Source organism: Protopterus annectens, chromosome 4.part1 (assembly GCF_019279795.1).
Source record: "Protopterus annectens isolate FY-2018-M chromosome 4.part1, PAN1.0, whole genome shotgun sequence".
Lineage (NCBI taxonomy): Eukaryota > Metazoa > Chordata > Ceratodontiformes > Protopteridae > Protopterus > Protopterus annectens.
Genome location: NC_056734.1, coordinates 351,137,372 through 351,158,102, shown reverse-complemented (window position 1 = coordinate 351,158,102; position 20,731 = coordinate 351,137,372).

Here is a 20,731-nt window from a genome sequence, read left to right as displayed (position 1 = left end):
ACATTAAAAGTGTTGGAAATGTGCTTTCTACTTATCTTGAGCTTCTGTGTGTCTCTGATGCACCCTGACTTCATCCTGAACAGTTTGTGAGTGAGGAAGTGCTGTGCGACCTTTGGCCCCCTTGGAGACAGGAAGCAAATTTAGTATAGTTAAGCACTTTTACTCACTTTAATTCACATGAGCTTCACCGGGACAAAATCTCTTTCATTCAAAATTCCTTATAAATGGTTACAAATTACGTCACATGACTTTCATAGAGAAATCTTAAAGAAATCTTCCTGTGTAAATCTTAAATATGATAAATACAAATACAAAAAATCCACTGTAATAACAATTGCAATATGAATATACATAAATAAACTAAAAATAAAATACTGTATTTTGTAAAAATGTGTATGTGTGTATGTATTATTGATAAATCTAAATAATTATAACTACAATGTAGTGTAATTTAATAAACTGTTAATGGTAATAATGAATCAACCTGATAAACTTATCTATTTCTGGCCATCTGCAAAAAACATTTCATGTTTACAGTACCATTAAGGCCAGGAGGTTCATCAGCTATCAATAGCATTTGCCACAAGCTTTCTCTGCACTCTAAATAAATCTTGAAGTCACCAGATAACAAATCTGTGTTTACTCTTTACAAAACAAAAAAAAAAAGATAATTTCTTAAAGAGTACACATTCTGTAGCATGAACTGCCAAAGCATTATTACCATCTTTTTTTCTTATGGCTAAACATTGCTCATAAATCCTCTTATTTAATGCTCTAATAGTTTTGCCAACATAGAACTTCTGGCATGTCAATGTCACATGTGGCACAATATACAACATTGGTAGTGTTGCAAGTGTAATGACCCCTAGCCATAAACTTTCTTCCCAGCTGTTTAAATTCTATGCTGGACACATTACTCATGTACCTACACTGTTTGCATGTACCACAGGAAAAAATCCCTACAGAACAGATCACAGAGCTCATAGTCACTTGATTGTTCTTACACTCTAGAATTTGTTTAATACTAGTGATCTTCTTGTAAGAAAAAGAAGGTCTATTACCCAGAATCTTAACAAGTTCTGTGTTGCCCATTATTACTTTCCAATGATCCAATAAAATCTTTCTTATGCGACCCATCTCATTACTTATTGAAATGGCAAAGGCTAAAGAAAAAGTTGAAAAGCCTTTGTTTTAAACACTGGGGCCACTACCCTAGAAGTGACACTATTATCCAAAATAGGACAAGCAGAGGTGACTCTAAGTTTCAATACTTCCTGAACTATCTTTTTGAGCCAAATCAAATCGTAACCTCTCTCCTGAAAAAACTGTAACAACTTGTCTACCTCACTTGAAAAGACTGAATGTTCTCTGGTCAATCTACTAAGACATATGAACTGACCCTTAACAACTCCGCTCTTCATATGAACAGGATGCAGACTTTCTTTGTGTAAATATTGGTTCACAAAGGTGTTTTTTTCTAAATATCTGACTCTTGAATCTCAAAGAGGTAGTGTCAAAAGTAAGATGTAAATCCAGAAAATCTATAGACTCTACAAAACTACCAATGGTAAACTTCAAAAAGGTGGTGCTGTGATTGAGATGTTCAACAAAAGATAAAAAACTGCCATAATCACCCTTCCAAAGAAAAATCAAATCATCTATATATCACCTGTAAAACAAAATATTATCTGAAAAAGGCAACGCATAAATATGTTTCAACTCCCAGAGGGCCATAACAATACTGGCAAAAGATGGAGCAACTCTTGACCCCATGGCTAGCCCAAATGTCTATATAATAATCAATAGGAAAGCTCAAGATAACATAATAACATTCTTTTAATTGATTGATAAGGCAAATAAATATGAAAAAAAATATTGATAATAAGCTTAGCTAAAGCTTCTGTCTGACTCTGTGAACTGACCATACTTGTTCAGAGTAGTAAATTAATATAATTTTTCCACAGATTTTATAAAGTTAATTAAAAAACTTTACAATAATTCAATATCTTTTGACAGAATAAGTTCCTTTATATCTAGGTCCCTTTGACGTTTTAAAAGGTACCAAACAGAGATGCCCTTTATCCCGTTTGTTATTTGCACTTGTTATAGAGTCATTTGCTAATTACATAAGATCTAACACAAACATCACAGGTTTCAAAATAAATTAAAAATTTTCTCCTAAAATTCAACTTTTTGCTGATGTCATTCTTCTCACTAGTGGTAACAGTGAACTCTCATTGGATCATATATAGTCAGCTCTATGGACTATTTTGAAATTATTTAAGGTCTGAATTTTAACCACAATAAAACAAAAACAATGTTTATAAATAATGTTAAATTCTCACAAACATTTTAGCTGGGGCAATTCACAGATAAAATACTTAGGAATTACCATTGAGACCAATAATAAAGATTAAATTTTGGTAAACTACCAAAACCTAATTGCTACAATAACTAAATTAAGAGATAATTGGAATACAATATTTTTTACATTAGAGGATAGACTTATGCTGATCAAAATGAAAATCTTACCAAAAATCTTATTCTTTAATCAGCCATTAATTCTTCCCTCTTCTCAAAACATTTAAAGAAAACAGGACCTCTATCCTATTAAAGTTTTTTATGGCATCCCCCCCCCCAAAAAAAAAAGGCAAGAATCTCTTTAGACTGGCATACCAAAAGCTGGGAGGAGGGAGGTGTTGATTCCCTAGTATTAAGTTATATACTGTCTGTAATTATTAAAGTAATACTTTTGTGGTTAGACTCCTCATATGTTTCTTGCTGTAAATAAATACATGAAAGTATATTAATAGATAATAAATCCGTAAAATAAACTCATACAAATTTGGATATCAATACCTTTTTTGAGTTATAAAATACTATATTCTAAATGAACGACATAATTTTGCTCTCTATCCCTTTATAGATCAAATTCTCTTAATAAGAGATTGATGAATTTGAATTATCTAGTTAAAGAACTACTAATTTTATTATTTTCTATTCCTTTCACAAATGGATGCTTGGTATCTTTTAATATAAGAAAATGTTTGATCTACAGAATAATAATTTAATCTAATGGCATCAATTTCTGAATGGAAATATAATACATTCAGATGATGGTATAATAGCTACATGCAGTCTAGAAAATAATAATTGATTAGATATACAAACAGGTAAGGAATATATTCAAGACAAATTTAAATTATCATTAGACATACAAACTAAAACTATTCCAAAAATCATAGACTTCTTTTCCAACATTAATAGTGATACATCTAATGATAAGTTATTCTTATCAATTATATATAAGATCATTAGAAATTAGTTTATACCCCCAAAATTGTCATTTTGGAATTATTCAACAAAACTACATGAAGAATAATTTTTCAGAAAAAGTAAAAAAAAAAATACCCTAAAAATCTGTAGGAAAATCAATGTCCTCTCTATACTGGAAAATCTGTGCATGGACATTTTTATACAGAGTTTTTCTAACACCTCAAAAAACTGCAGTTATATAAAAATCAGGAAAAATAAAATGCTAGAGATGTAATGAAGCTCTTGATATAGATCGGGTTTATATGATCATAGAATGCATAATAGTGTCATATGTCTGGAATGATTTTAGAAGTTTTTGTCAAGCATTGTGGTCAGATAATTGTATTAGTACACATTTCCTGATTTTGTTTAACTCCCCAATCCCAGATGTTATTCCAGTATTGCAGATACCTCTTCTTTGGCTTGTCCTAGCTATTGCTAATAAAATTATAACTAAAAAGTGGAAATGCAAAACTACACTCTCTTTTACTATTGAATGCATTTGTCTAGTTAAATCTGTTTGTAAAACTGAATTATCAACTATAAAAATGAGAAATAATACTGTAAGTCATCAATACATATTCTGGCAGAAACTTAATGATCTATTAGAAAGGTACTAATGGTTTTGTGCATTTAATATTTTTGTTATGGGCTTTTGTAAATTATTTTGTTTTATCTTTGTTTTATTTTGTTGCAAAGTGTTGGAAATACTTTTGGATTATATTAAATCAAATAAAACATTTTTAAAAAGAAAATTATAGTAATCAGATAGAATAAATTGAATAGCACAACATGAATTTAATAAGGTTAATATTTGCATATTAATGCATATAACCCAGCAGCTCTGAGTATTTTGTCCTTTGCATGAAATTCAGTTTTAAGAAACAGTCTTACCATACCCATACAGCAATTATACAGCTGATAGAGCAGAGTGAGTCAGACTGGTTATGGGAACATTAAAACAAAAATAAAAAAAAAATATGCTTAGGATGTCAAGGTCTAATTCAAAGCCTGCTTGATACAGGGAAGTTAATCAAAATAATATCTCAAATCATTTCTACAATAATTGCTTTTAAGCTATGTTGACTGGGAATTAAGTGACAATATAGTGGTTTGCAAGGGTTTATCTCAGAGTTGTAAGTATGGGAGATGAAGCCATCTCACTGAAGACATTTTTGAAAGTGTCATTCAGTCTTCATGTTATGACTTAATGGGTTCCTTTATATAATTCTGTGATGGACTACACCATATGCAGAAAATACTGTAACAATATAAAAAACAGACCATTCCATCAACCTTCACATAAATTGCTATAATGGACTATAGCCACAGAACTACCATGCTGTGGTCACTTTTGGGGAGTCGGGTCACTGATTTCTTGTTCAAACATTTAAAAGAAAAACTGAGTGAAGCCACTATGTATGTTAGACACAGAGTGTCCTGGGTACATTGTCTTTAGTTGAGATTATAATTGAATGTCTATTGGTTCCAATGAATAGTAAGATGCATATGATACAACCAATTAATACAATTTGAGATAACTGAACAGAATGCAGTGACAGTAACACATATCTATTAAATTCAGTTCAGTTTATTTTATAATCCAGAGCCTAGGATTAATGCAAAGAAAGTAATGCAGAAACATGATAAAGTGAAATGTATGTACAACAGATATGTGGGAATTATGTATAAAGAATTAAATATACTGAACTCAGTAAATATGTATATCTAAGACTCCAACTAAAATTAAGTAAATTGTCATATTGTAAAAAAAAAAATAAAAAATTTTCTGCATACCTTACTAATGAGTACTTCAGCATGCATTATTTCATCAAATTTCTAAAAAAGTAATTTCTAATACTTTTTCTAGCAAAACTAGAATTCAGAAAGCGATAATTAGCAAACAAGTCAGGCTACATCTACTAAATTAAAAAAAAAGAACAGCAGCTGAGTATAAAATAAAATCTTATAAAAATGTAATGCTTTAAGACTTTCTTATTCAAAAAGAATTTAATGTTTATAACTTCATTCCATCCATGAAAAGAAGTAACATTTAATATTTTTTATATATTTTCTGCAGTCCAATAAGTTGACAAAATTACTATTTCTGAAACCTTTAAAAATTACATCCAACGCTGAAAATGAAATCTTTTAAAATTAACACATTTTTCAGAGTGTTTGAAAAGCTTCTTATTTCAATTAACATAAAAATATTTAGAAATATTTTGTCTTCATTTATGTTTATTCTTTCACACACAGAAACTGGAGCACAAATCATAGGCAACTACATGAAATACATTTGTTTTGGTAGAAATCAGATTTGGTGGAAGTTGAAAATATCAAGTCTAAATGGCAAAATCAGCTTTTTGTAGAATACTTATTTGGTTGGAAAAAAATCATTTAAATAAATGCAGCATAGTTATACATAGTCGTATAACAAACAAGTAAAATGTGTAGAAGTGTATAAGTAAAGTTAAGTTGACCAACTTTCATCAATGCTGGTACAGTGTTTACTTTTACTCTGTAACACTGACTCACCATGTTCAGCCTTTTTTTCTTTTTTTCTTTTCTCTGTTTCTCTCTGGTTCTGCCACCACAATGTTATTATACCGTATTTAACTAACAGTACGTTGAAAGCATGAAGCATGGGGGGGGGGTATGGTTGTCACTCCAACAAAAAAAAACTATTTTAACATTAAATAGTGATTGTGCACTAAAGATAGTTTTTATGGATGTTCCTAGTAATTATATTTTCACTAAATAATGTTTCTAACAAAGGATGTTTTAACCACTTGGATTTGGTGATTTGAATGTCAATCAAACATGATTTCTGTGAATATTTATATCTCTGTCAATATATCTATCTATCTGTATGCATCCAGATATACTGTCTTACATTTGTTACAATCAACATAAATTTGGTGATGAATTTCACATGTAAAACTAAATAATAACATTTGCGGTTTCTGCTATATATTTATAAAACAGATATCTCATAGCATCACAGGATCCTCAAAACTGCAAAGCAAATAAGTTGTAAAACTAAGTGCCCCTTACCAAATACACTCTTAAGAAGTACTCCCTACTTCCAGGAAGGAAAATATGTCAGGCTAAAGATAAAGCTGTGGATAACCATCCAATTATCAAGGTCAGCCTTGAAAGAATCAAGTAAGTCATTCTCTTTATCATGAAGGCATAATTTGTTCCAAAGGTGAGGCAACTTTTAGGTAATATATCTAATTCTCCAATGTATTTTATTTATATGTTAGTGGAGGCTTTAATATTTGGGTTTGTGTTTATGTAACTGTTTTCCCTGTTCTTCCAAATAAATGTCTCCAATGCTTTTTAGCTGTGATATGCTGTGCCTGTTTTTATAAACAGACCACGGTTTATCCTTCATGCAAGCTTTAATATTCTGATTGCCAAGCAGAAATCTTCCAGTTATGAATACCACTCTTAATATGTGTCTGTTACATTTATTAATCAAAGTGCTACATCTGTATTTCAACATTATGATGAGATCAGCTCCTGTCCACAGAAATACATATGGTACATTTAGTTGTTTTCTTTTGAAAGTAAAATTTTGGATATTTTTCTAAACATTATTCACTATAGTCCCTCTCTTTAAAATCAATGTTCAAACTCTGAGTTATACTAAAACTGCTTCATCACTCATCAATAACCTTGAAGCACAAACTGATATTTTACAACATTCTCTTTAATGAAACTAGAATGCATGCTATTCACCTATGTAAAAGTGTTTATACATCTTTTCTTTATTTATGTTGAAGTCCTATGAGAAATCATGCAATATAAAGTATAACTGTGTACAAGCATAAAAATGCACCAGCATTAAAAACAGAAGCACAGAAGCAGGTCCCACAGCTAAAAGAGGGAAAATAAAAAAGCACACAATAAAGAAGAATAAGACTATGAATGTAACAAAATATTAGTAAGAACCTTTAAAGTGATTCATAATATAGTATATTTATTTGTTTATTAATCAGGGCAGATCACTGACCCACACATATATTTTCAGGCTTGGATTAGGAGCTCTCTCTGTTTAAGTGACTTACTTAGAGTCATGCCATATACAGATGGAGGTGAAGGGACTCAAACCCTGGGCCACAAGAAGCAGCTCATTGATATGTGTCAGCCTTAATCCTCTGCACTAACTACTAATTTTCTGTGTCTCCTGCTAGACAATTCTGTGATAGCTGTCATTTTCATTCTTCTCTAACAAAAGTCCTAACTCAGGCCAACAGGAAGTTAATACTTTTTTTTTACTTGTTGTAATTAATATTTTTATCTCTTTACTATAAATGTAAGTATTTCTAAAAATCCATTAAAAGATAAAAGAGATTGATTATATCAGTCCATAAATAAACTTCCAACAAGCTACTATGAAATACCATAATACGAATATTTTTTTATATCTTTTCTTTGTAGATGTATTATAGAGAGCTAATTCTGTAACGGTTGAATAAGAATCCAAAAGAAAACACTGCCACTAAAAGTTAATGAAGACAGAGCCTGCGTACTTATTGTACCTTATAATCCATTTAACTACTATGTCTTTAAAACAGGGTACAGATATAATTTTTAAGCACAAACAGGATGTCACAGAAAGACAGAACTGTGAATTATTATATAACCTGCCGTTGTTATTGTTTCAATTGTTCACAAATTGCATCCTCATATAAAACACATTATTGATCAAAACCAATACCAATAATAAATAGTACTGATTTCTTAATTAAATATTCCTGTTTGTTGATTTGAAACGACCGATACATAATATACAACTAAAGCATGTGAAATGCTAGTATGTAAAGCTTCTATAGTAACATGTAAACTAGTAAATGATTTGTTAACTTCTCTAAATGGTACATCAAACACCTTAGACAAAAAAAATCTAAAATAAATAAACATTGGCCTTAAATGAAGTGCTCCAAATCATTCTCTAGATATGCCTCAGAATTCAGACAAAATTTTAATGTTAAAACATTAAGAAGAAAATAAGTTAGAGAATTTCACACACACACACACACACACACACACACACACACACACACACACACACACACACACACACACACACCAACTATAAGGACTGTTTATAGATCAGATTTTATGTGTGTGTGTGTGTGTGTGTGTGTGTGTGTGTGTGTGTGTGTGTGTGTGTGTGTGTGTGTGTGGGTATCTATATATATATATCTGTATCTATGTACATCTCTCTATACATATCTGTCATCACTTCATTAATGGTGGTTATGGTGGTAGTACTGAATGTGGTGGTGCTGCTGCAGCATGTCTATGCAAGTTATAGAATTTAAACCAATTTCTGTTTTCCTGGTTTAGTTCTGTCTTATAAGCATTTATCTTATGCAAGAAAAAATCAGCAAACATAATGACATTCTCTTCTTTCAGTCTCAAAGACTTGCCTCAGCCTCTGGTAAACCTTTTATTTCCCAGATGCCTTTTCTCATACTTGTCAGCTAGTGAAAAAAATCATTTTATACCATGAGATACAGGAGAAGGGCTGTTATTGGTTAGTCATCAATACTGACAGTAACTGAGTTTATTAGTACCCAAGTTACAAAAAATATATATCCTTTGCATTTCAAGGAAATCAGTACCGATAAGCAAATAAAATGAAGCAACTGTTAACTATATCCTTTTCCTTGTTAAGAAGCTGCTTCTATTTCTAATATAAAACAAAATTATAAAACAAAATTATAAACTGAGTGCAACAATTCAATTGAACAGAAATGTCATACCACAGCAGCTCATAAAACAGCAAATAAAATAAACCAAATGGCAACATGTTTAAAATGTATCACGCAGAAGTCCAGTACTTACTTATATGTGGTATGGCTACATTCCAAAGGTAACATGTGTAACCCTGTTACTGGTACCTCTAAAATCAAGCCCATGCTGGCTTGTAGATTAATAGTTATTAAAGTAGAATATACCTCCATGCTGCTATCCATTTTCCTGCAATATATGACATGGCAGATGAAAGCAGTAGTTGCAGATGCTGATCAAAACATTTTGAGCTGCAACTTCATGATAATATTGTTTAAGAGAACCACATCTTAAACAAACCACCTGATCAGGCCTCACGTGTGACAGCTGACATGGTAGACATGGAACAAAAGAACAGAAATAAGAGGTGTATTTTAAGCAATAACACATGTCTGGATGTGGGCGATGTTTGATTTACCCATGGATGGTGTGGTTTGGTCACGAGTCTGAAGTTTATTTTGGATTTACTTGTGCATTCTTCCATTTTGCAATGTCTTTGTCTTTCGGCTTTTCCCGGTTAGGGGTCACCACAGCAGATCACATGTCTGCAGATTGATTGGCAGTGGTGTTTTTACAGTGTCGAGTTGCTAGCCTGGCACCCAACCTTCTCAGAAGGCACACATACACACACGCATCTACCTGCATGTCTTTAAAACTCACTCACCTGCAGGGATGAAGGACATGCAGGCTGCACAGAAGGTGCTCCAGTCTTGAATCGAACTGGACAGCCTCCTGCTGTGAGGCTACAATTCTAACTGCTGCACCACTGCAGCCAACATATTCTTTCATTCTGCAGTGGAGACAATGGCTTTCTATGTTTTTCTTTTATTTGTATTTAAGCCTTATGCAAACGTTATATAATGACAGTGTTTAACAAAAGTGTCTTGAGCTCAAGACACTTCTTTTGTTAAATACCCAAAGGCTAAAACACTAACACTTGATAATGAAGGCTGGGTAAAGCAAACTATATATGTAATACAATCTATTCAATTATGCATGTATTAACGTTAATATTAAGTGGACAAAAATGTATATGAGCACAAGGATTCAAGGAAAATGGTTATCATATGCTTTTACTGCTCACAATTTAACTTCCTGACTCCATCATGAAATTATTTCTGAGGAGCACTTTCTGTCTGATGCTTGATGAATCAGATGTTTCACACTCCTCTCCTATCAATTTGCAAGGTGTACTGTGTGAAAAATGCTTAATTTTGCTGTTAATGTAAAACTGTTTCAATGTACACTATCCCCTTCTTGAGTTACAGTGTATTGGTCTTGGTGCTTACACTGCTGTAGCTGTGAGCACACTGTTACTACATATAGTCTGCACCTCTAAATATTTTGTGTGTATAGGTTTACTTTTTTAATACAAAGGAGTTCCTAAGAATCATATTATTTATATAAGAATGCTTGCAGACACTCAGATACTCAGCAATTACATGTTTAAGCATCTCTGCTTCTTTTCAAAGTTTGTGGAGACAGATGTTCACAAGAAGATGTAACTTTTTAAAAGTTGCATCTAGCCAGATTTATTCTCGTTAATAACACTGGATTTATAATGGGCACACTGTTATTCTATACAGTCATTGTGTACATTTTTGTATAGTAATCCTCTTTTATTGTATAATAAATTATGTTAAAGAGCTTAGAGAACATATGCAAGCCCAAATTGTAACATTTGAGGACAGGGTGCAAGTTGATACAGAACACAGAGATAACATTACACATTGGAAAGCAGCCATGTCCCTGAGTTATAGTTTGGATGCTAAAGCAATAAAATATGTAATAGACAAGAAATGGAGCATTTCTAAAAACAATTTGGAGTTATTTCAAATTATAGGAGAAAAAAACATTGCATATAGAAAAAATATATCATAATGTGAAGAGCGTTTTAGACAATGGTGATGAGGCAAAAATGCTTGATGTCATTTAAACAGAAATTAACTTTCCCATGTGGTTTCTGTCACTGTAGATTTATTCAAGAAGGTCTTTATATTACAATATCTGACTTTGGAAAGACATTAGGTAGTAAAACAAATTACTCTTGAACATCTAGATGGATGGTTTACTTAGCCTGCTTTAATACATGAATTTCTGTTCAATAGCACAGCGTAATGATTTATGAAGGGAAAACAATAAGGTTCATAGTTTATTACTAAGCTAACTGCCCTTGCAAGCCATTTTAAACCTAGCCAATTATCTCTCATGAGACTTAAACCCTGCATCATGTGTTTGTAAGGCAAACACCTTAGCCATTGAGCCACCCTCTCAATTAAACTGAATCAGAGAATTTATGAATATCAGTACACTCTGAAGAAGACACAAAGTGATAATGCATTATAAATAATATGACCACATCTGTTAGGGAGGGAATTTTAAATTGTTCCTTGAAAAACTTGAATTGAGTAGCATCTCAGGTGGAAAGCTGCTCCTAGGTTGAATGATGTTCTTTCCATTAAGAGTATTTAACTGTAAAGGCTCAGTAGAGGAAGTGAATAGTATTTTTGATTGGTTTTATGTGATGTCTTGTAAATTCCATTTAACTGGTTTCTTTGTGTGTTTGAAATAATTAATAAGTCCTGCATATCATGCTGTGTCATCAGTTTGCTGTTTTGTGTTCATTTATCATCAGCCAGTGCCTTTCATTATGGTTATTTGTTAATCTTGTTTAAGTCAAAAAGCAGGCATTGATTTTATTGAAAGGAAATTTCCCCCTTCCTTCAAGATTGCACAGACGTAGGGTTTAGATATTTATAGATGTAGTAGTCTGGGTGTTCATTACCCTGCATGGGAATGAACTGGGGCTTTCCCGCTGTATAGACACTTGCTTTTTTACTTTACTTTTACAGTTGACTTAATTGATTGACATTTTGTTTTACATATCTGTGGTTCAACATAAGGTACATTGATTATTTATTATGAGTCAATCAGATCATGAATGGATATTAGACCGAAAAATGAGTGTTTCATGCAGAGGGCAAGTATATACCCTTGGTACTTAATATACTTGTCTCCAAGGTCATCTTGCTGCTTATTAATAACCTCTGAGGTCACCATTGCTTGGAGAAAAGACAAATACATACTTGATAATTACAGAATAAAAATCAAATAAGTGTTTTTATTTTTAAAATTTTGGAAAAAATCACATTTTATGGAGCAGAATAGTCAAACTGGAATGCTTCAAAGACATGCACTTCATAAAGAACACAACATCCACAAAAAACACTTTTCAGTTTAAGCTCATAGCAATTATATTCATAAGAGGCTCCTTCTGCAATTCATTTTCTACGGCTATATAAATGGCTGATGGCTAACATGTAAAATAAGCTAATACAAGTATCAGTATTTAATGTTAGTAAAATGGACAATGTGTATAGTTCTCTTGTGGAATATACATCAGCACTATTAATAGTCCATGTTTTTATTTAGTTATATTATTACTTAATATGTTAAATGGGCTGGCAAAAAATATTCTTTTCTGGATAGACCTGACAGCAATGTCTAATTAATGGTTTGCTCAATCATACAGTAGGTAAATGGTAACTGAGGGAATCAAATCCACAACTGTAGTATGTAGGCTCATTAGCAGCTCAATTACACACACACACACACACACACACACACACACACACACACACACACACACACACACACACACACACACACACACACACACACACACACACACACACACACACACACACACACACACACACACACACACACACACACACACACACACACACACACACACACACACACACTTACACACACACACCCACACACACACGCACACACACACACATCCACACACACACACACACACACACACACACACACACACACACACACACACACACACACACACACACACACACACACACACACACACACACACACCCCACACACACACACACACACACACACACACACACATACACACACACTGAGACAGGGAGGACATGCAGACTCAGCACAGAAACCACTGGTGTCAAGATCTGGTTAAGGCAGCAGTGCTATCAATACTACCACTGGGCTGTTGTGTTGCCTTTAAAATGCAACACATGTACAGATCTGCATTTAGCAAAAGCAGAAATGTCAGACTGACCCAGGTTATGGAATTCCAAAGAAGAATTTCTAAACTAATTCATATATTCCCCTTAAGAAAAACAAGCACACTGAGATGTCTGTCATACTTACTTGAAAGTTCCATATCACTTTTGTAATACAAATGTGTCCGTTCACTCAGACATCAGTATATCTAATGGCCAGTGTCCTGACATTACCATTAATTAGTGATATCTATCATCTTTCCCACCTCCGTTATTCCCAACACACCATTTGTTACTGGGAAACAGTATACTTACTACTACATACATAGAGGAGATGGCCACATCATCATGGCTGAGGTCACCATGGGATCTTATCCACTCAGCCTTACACTGTGGACAGCATTCATCCCATACTGTCAAGCCATATCAAGCATTTGCACGCTCCCATGAGTTTCTGGACCATCCAATGCTCTGTTTGCCTTTCCATGTACAATAAATTTCTTCATGCTTAATATCCTAAACTTCTAACTGGGATCAGAGTTGCAGCAAGGCTGAAATAAGCTCCTTCCAATGATTTAAATCACTGGCTATCTGCTGCTTATTATCCCCAATTGTACCAGTTGATAGTCAATGATATGTCACTGACATCACAGTCAGGAGCAACTTGATTTGATAAACAGTGTCCTCATGTATAGTCAGGATTAGTGTGGGATCCCCACTGCACAGTGATCTACAACTTTAAAAGCCAGCACTTTTCAGACAACTTGCTGATATCCAGTATCACCTTAAAATGATACTGTCAATCAATGTGCCTGTTATAAAAACTTTTAAGAAAAAAAACAGGAGCTGAGAAAAGTTTCAATGTATTCCAGTGACTTCTGGAAGATACAAATAAACAGCTTCATTTAAAAACTACAGACCTCTCTGCTCAGTGCTGGCATTTGCGTGGTTTATTCAGTCTGTGAACATCTGATGAAGTAACTTGCAAACAAAAACGTAGTAGATAGGAGATGTTAATGCCTGGAGTGTATGTGTTTTTTGTTCATTTTCATTAAAGCTGTGTTTTCAAAGAAAATGGCTGGTATTCGATCCTTGGTGGTACCTGTGGATTCTGTTTATTCAAGACTCTTTCCTAACATTCCACAGGATTTTACTGATGTTTATTTTTTCATTCCTTTTTATACCCAGATAAAACACATAGGCTCAGTCGTTTCTTTTAAAGGATGCATTTGGCAATTCTATGAGGTGCCCACTCAAACAGTAAACAAGTTACAGTAGCAGAATCAAACATAGTCAGTAGAATATAGCTTGAGACCATTAAGCCATATCATGAACAAATACTTTGCTGATTATTACAGTGAGGATTTTGACAGCAGGCTAGAACTAGAGGGTAACTTGATGTACCAGGAAAGACTAATTGGATGAAATAACATGTTGCTATTGAATGTCTTTGAATTCTAGTCCAGAGGTTGCTGTTTTCCTCACTGCTTCTGGCTGTCTGTCTGGGATAGCTATCTTTGCTATCCTTAAAGACTACTAAAGTGTATCTTAATTTTACATGTAGGATTTACAACTCTTTATAAGGTATGTCAGCATGCCTTTCCTGCCACAAGTGTAGCTGAGTGCACAGAACAGTGATCTATGTAGTGCATCAAAAATGTCATAGTTAAAAGACTTACAAAGGTACCACCATCCAGGAAATATGCCCTAATGTCTCCAATTTTAAAACCTGACAAGGACTCAACACAATGTTCTTCATATAGACCAATTTCGTTATTAAATGTAGATTATAAAATATTCATGGCAATCTATGCCTCTAGAATAAAACACATTTTTCCAATGTTGACAAACAGCGATCAGACTGGGTTTACAATGAACAGGAAGGTACTAAACAAGGTTGTCTCTTGTCCCCATTGCTTTTTGCTCTAGTTATGGAACCTTTTTCAAATTATATAAGATCAAATAAAAACATCAAAGACGTACTAGTAAATAATGATTTATCCCCAAAATGCAATTATTTGCAAATGACATCTTATCAACTTTGACTGATTGCAATTCTTCTCTTATTGCAGTATTCCAAGCAATAGAGTATTCCAGAAGAAATTGGGATTCAGTTTTAATGAGAATAATACTAAAGTACTACCTGTTAATTATAATATTAATAAAATAGATAAGAAATTACATAAATGCATTTGAAAGATGGTAAATCACTTACTTAGGGTTAATCGTGTCTAATAATATTAAAAGTATCTTCTTCTTTCAGCTTTTCCCAGTTAGGAGCTGCCACAGTGGATCACCTGTCTGCTTGTGATTGGCAGTAGAGTTCTATGGTGTCGAGTTGCCAGCCTGGTGACCTACCTTCCACAGAAAGCACACACACTCACACCTAGGGCCAATTTAGAGTGTCCAATCCAGCTACAGCATGTCTTTGGGATGTGGGAGGAAACCCACACGGCCACAGGGAGAACATGCAGACTCTGCACAGGAGGCACCCCAGCTGAGGATTGAACCAGAGAACCACTTGCTGTGAGGCAGCAACACTAACCTCTGCACCACTGCGACTGCCCTAATAATATTAAAAGTATAACATCCCTTAATTATAATAATAATTTCCATGAAACAAACTCTTAATAAATGGAATCATTTCTTCACTATGGAAGACAGACTGTCCTTAATTAAAATGATTATCCTTCCTAAAATTCTATATATAATACAATCTTTATCCCTTCTACTACCAAAAAATAAAAACAAGTTTAATTCTTTGTGTATGAGATTTGTATAGTTTCCTAGTAAGCTTAGATTGGCTTTAAACCATCATATTAGAGACTAGACATTGGGTGGTATTGGTCTTCCAGATTTAGAATTATATTCCTTATCCTCAGTTGTTAAGACAATAATTTCTTGGTTAAATAACAATTATAATATCAAATGAAAAGATATTCAGGGAGCTATTTGGTGTAACTCTAATAATTTAACAAAATCATATCATACTAAAATAGCTACTTGGTCATTGGTTAGTAAAAGACTATTTTACAGAAAACCAAAACAAACCGGTTAGCTCACATTATATTAATACAATAATAACCTCCTTTAAATATTCCATTTTCAGGAACCTTGAATATAAAGGATTTTCTTTGTATTTCCAGTTGTCTATACTCAGAATAGCATTAATACATTTAATTTAACAACAATGACTACATTTAAAGACAAAAAAACTGTTATACTGGTATCAATTACTAGACAATAGGAAGTTACAAAAAGTTTGAGTTAAGCAAAGATGTGGTTAGAAATTCAAATTTATACACAATTTGTTGAACATAAGATTAATATAATGCAACCAATAGTTAGAATCTTTCCCTATATTCATTAATTTACTAATTATTCTAATGCACCAGAATATAATTAGAAAAGGACTTCTACCTAAAATATATAAGGTACAAATCAACAGTATGTTACAGAGAAAGTTATTGGGATTATTTTAGACTTTAATAACTCTCCAAGTGAAGATGAGAAAACACTAATACTCCAGTCTTCAAAACAAACTACTTCATCACTAAGGTGGAGGATATTCTCTTCAAAATTCTTATATAGAACCTTTATCACACCACATAAAGTTGAACTGATGTATAATAAAGACATAGGATGCTGGAGATGTAAACTAAATGTTAAAGCTGACTGACATCATATGTTTTATGACTGCATAAAACTTAAAACATATTGTGATAATATGAATTCTCACTTACAGTATGTTTTTAATGATAAATTTATGCTGACCAAATTTCTTATGCTATTTAATACACCTATTCCCACTTGTGTCACAAAAATAAAATTCCCTATTTATGGAGTATCTTAACATTACAAGAAAAGTTGTCACCAAGAACTGGAAGAATCAGACGACTCCTACTATGAAGGAATTTGTACACTTGGTAACTGAAGTGTGTCATCTTAAACTTATGTTCAAGACAAGAACGTCTAGAATCACCTCTTCATATAATATATGGTTGAAATTCAAAGAACTGCTGGATAAACATACTTTAATAATTAATTAACAACTACTGTTAACACATTTCTTTTTCTGTTTAAAAAGCTTTGTTTTATAGAAGACACTATTGTAAATAATTATTTTAGTTGTTTATTATTGCTCTTTTAGATATGCATCTTTGGTTTATATCTCTGTTACCATATATTAATGTTTTATTGTTCAAATTTTCAAAAAAAATTGAGAAATAAAAAGAATGCCTGGTGTTACAATAGTTAATTCAGCATTTTTTCTGCTGATCTGATTGTTTATTATATTATCATCAGGCAAGTACCATAACCAGAAAAAAACAAAAAAGGTTTGAAAAAGTTTGGAAAAATCCAAACAAAAGTGCTTATTGTACTGGTTTAAAATCCAAACAAAAGTGCTTATTGTACTGGTTTAAAATCCAAACAAAAGTGCTTATTGTACTGGTTTACTTGATTTTGTGTGACACGTTTGTACACGTTTTCGTATTTTATTTTTCTTCAGTAAAACATTTTTCAGTCAGTCGACTTTTTTGTTTTTTTCTGGTTGTTAGTTTTGTTGGCTCTTATTGTCTAGGCAAGTACCATAAAATGCTTAGTTCTGCACAATGTACCTTGTAGGTGAGTGTGGTTACTACTGAGTCAATATTATGTTATTTTTCATGAGACCAGATGGAATGAAGAGTGTTGCCCTACTGTGCAAACAGCACTAAAATGAATGTCAATTCATATTAAAGCAGCCTGAAATGGCATTTGCATAATTTTAAAAAACATTATCTTTCTGTGGAGGCAAAGCCTCCCACATCCCAAGGTAGGAGCCTTTGTCTCCATGCATTCCCAAAGCTTTACATAGTAATCTCCAAGACTGCTCCACCTCATGGAGAGAGATTCCTCGTTACAACTCAGTTTGACTAAGAGCATTATTTGAGCTTAGTGAGTTAGGTGCAGCAGTCAGCACTGCATCCTTGCACTGCTTCTTCCAATGTAGGGAAAGGTACAATAACCGAGGGCCTGTGAAAGAAAGAAAAACAGGAAGTTCAGCCCACAGAATAACTGCATTTGTGCTGTATGTGTTTGTTATGGGATTACATATTCTGCCTGGCAACACACTGGCATACATACCATGGCACATTTGTGCAGTATGCAATGAGTAGAAACTAAACTCATTCAATAAATATCTTACTATTTAATGATCTGTCTCATTAGCCATCAGAGTTACTACATGAAGCAACTTTAACTGCTGTAATAGTAGAGGAGGGATAAATCAGGTAGCATAGCAACTGGCAGATGTATAAGAGATATCTGTTGTAAGTGGCCACAAGTATATATGGCTGGCATTGATGCATTATGTTAAGATGCCATAGGGCATAATTGTGTTTAATGTTCAGAAGGAGGACTAAGGTTTAAGGAATGTCAGGAAATGGATATTTATATAATGTTGGAGTAAATATATATATATATATATATATATATATATATATATATATATATATAATGTATTTCCCCTGGGTCTTATATTCTTTCCCCTGCCTTAATACGCATTAGGGCTTATTATCAGGGGATGCCTTATTTACCCACACCGTACAACAATCTACCTTTATTCATTTATTCATGTATAAAAATTGACATTTATTAATTAACACAAATCGACATTTATTCATGTACACAAACTGACATTTATTTCGTATTTTCTGTTATTGGACAACAGTTGTAATAACGGGTTGACAGCTGTGTGAGAATTCTACATAAACAGTGCAACAAACATTTCAACTTCAGAATATTTGCACTTTGGCTTTCACTGTAATTCAAATACAGTCATGTCATCTTCTTCTGAAACATTGTCATAAGTGTCCAACCTGCGAATTTCGGCCTGAATTTCTTGCAACTCCATTTTCTCTAGCACCATTGGCCCCGATCTGTCATGCCTAGCAATAGAGCTCTCCTAAAATGAGCACTGCTTGTCCAAGTAACCTGCTCATAGTGCATTGGCAACAAAGCTGTCAGTGATTTTATCCAATGAATTTTTCACCCAAGTCATGACCTCTTGCAGGCTAGGCTTCACAAAGTTTCCATGCTGATTTCTCTCCATTCTATTTTCAATGTAGTCATTGAGTTGCATGTGCAAATAGTCATTCAATGGCTTGTTTAATGCAATATCAAGAGTCTGGAGATAGGCAGTCATTCCTGCGGGAATCATTATTTGATCTATTCTCCTCCGTGCTAGGAATTTCTTCATTTCTTTAGCACAGTGAGTGCTGGCTGAATCCCAGACTAGCAGACCTCTTTCTCCACCTCACAAAACAAGTGGCATCATTACTTCGATCCACTTCCTTATAACTGCTTGTGTGCACCAGGCTTTTTCGGTTTCAAGAATATAAATGCCTGAAACATGTTCAATCTTATCTTTCTTGGCCTTACTAATGATTAGAGGTGGGGTTTTCTTTCCATCTAGATGAATTGCTAAAATACAGGTAACACGTGCACTCTCGTAACCAGTGGAGGGAATGTAGATTGACGAGGCACCCCTCTTATCAATTGTTGTTTGAGATCCTTCACCCATAAACACTTCAGTTTCATCCATAGCAATCATGTTGGAGAATTGGTATTTAGGAAAGTCAATGCCATCAACAAAGGACTTGAATGCAAGTGCACGTTTTATAACTTTGGTATCTTCCAGCTTGAAGAGTGTCATCGATCTTCTTAGAGACAGTTCATATCGCTGAAGAAAGCCATGCAGTCAATGTTGTGTTGCTTTGAATTCTTCTGGGGATATTTCTAACTGTGGTGTCATTGCAAGGGCAAATGCTTGAATATCAGCCCTGCGCACAACAAAAGCCTTTGCACTCTTGTTAGCAATCCACTCACAGATGATATCTTCCAGCTCAGGAAATAATGGTTGCTGACCTGATCCACACTTATACTTCTTAGTGTTTCCCTCGCCGGCCTGTTGACTGAGGTTAACGTACGCTGCTCGCCATTTTCGGACCATTTGGAGATCTAACTTGTTCTCTTTACAGAAAGCCATCAGATTCTTTCCCTGGGAATCCTCCACGATTCATTTCTTGTACACAATGGAATAGCTCTTTCTATTTACAGTCATCTTGATTGGGGGTTTAATTGAAGACTTACGCGACCAGAGTGGCAACACAAAATAGCGCCAGTTATGAAGAGAAGTCACTACCACAGCTGCTCATTATCATGAGCGCATGCTTTATGCGCATTGTCTGTACTTTGACCGATCAAAGTACAACTGTGTGGGTTTATGGGCCACAGATCTCAACCGTTAAGTGTAAGTGATGATTAGGGTTACAGTAAGAATCTTGGAGGACTCCCAGTGAAAGTCTTACGACTTTCTGCAAAGAGAAGAAGTTGGGTGTCTGAATGTTCTGAAAATGGCAAGCAGAGTATGATAACCTCAGTCAACAGGTGTCAATAATATTATTTTATAAATTCAACATGTCGACAATATTAACTGGAGCTTATTTTTGGGGTAGGTCTTATATCATGAACACCCTGGAAAAAAAATGCTAGGCCTTATTCTCTGGTTA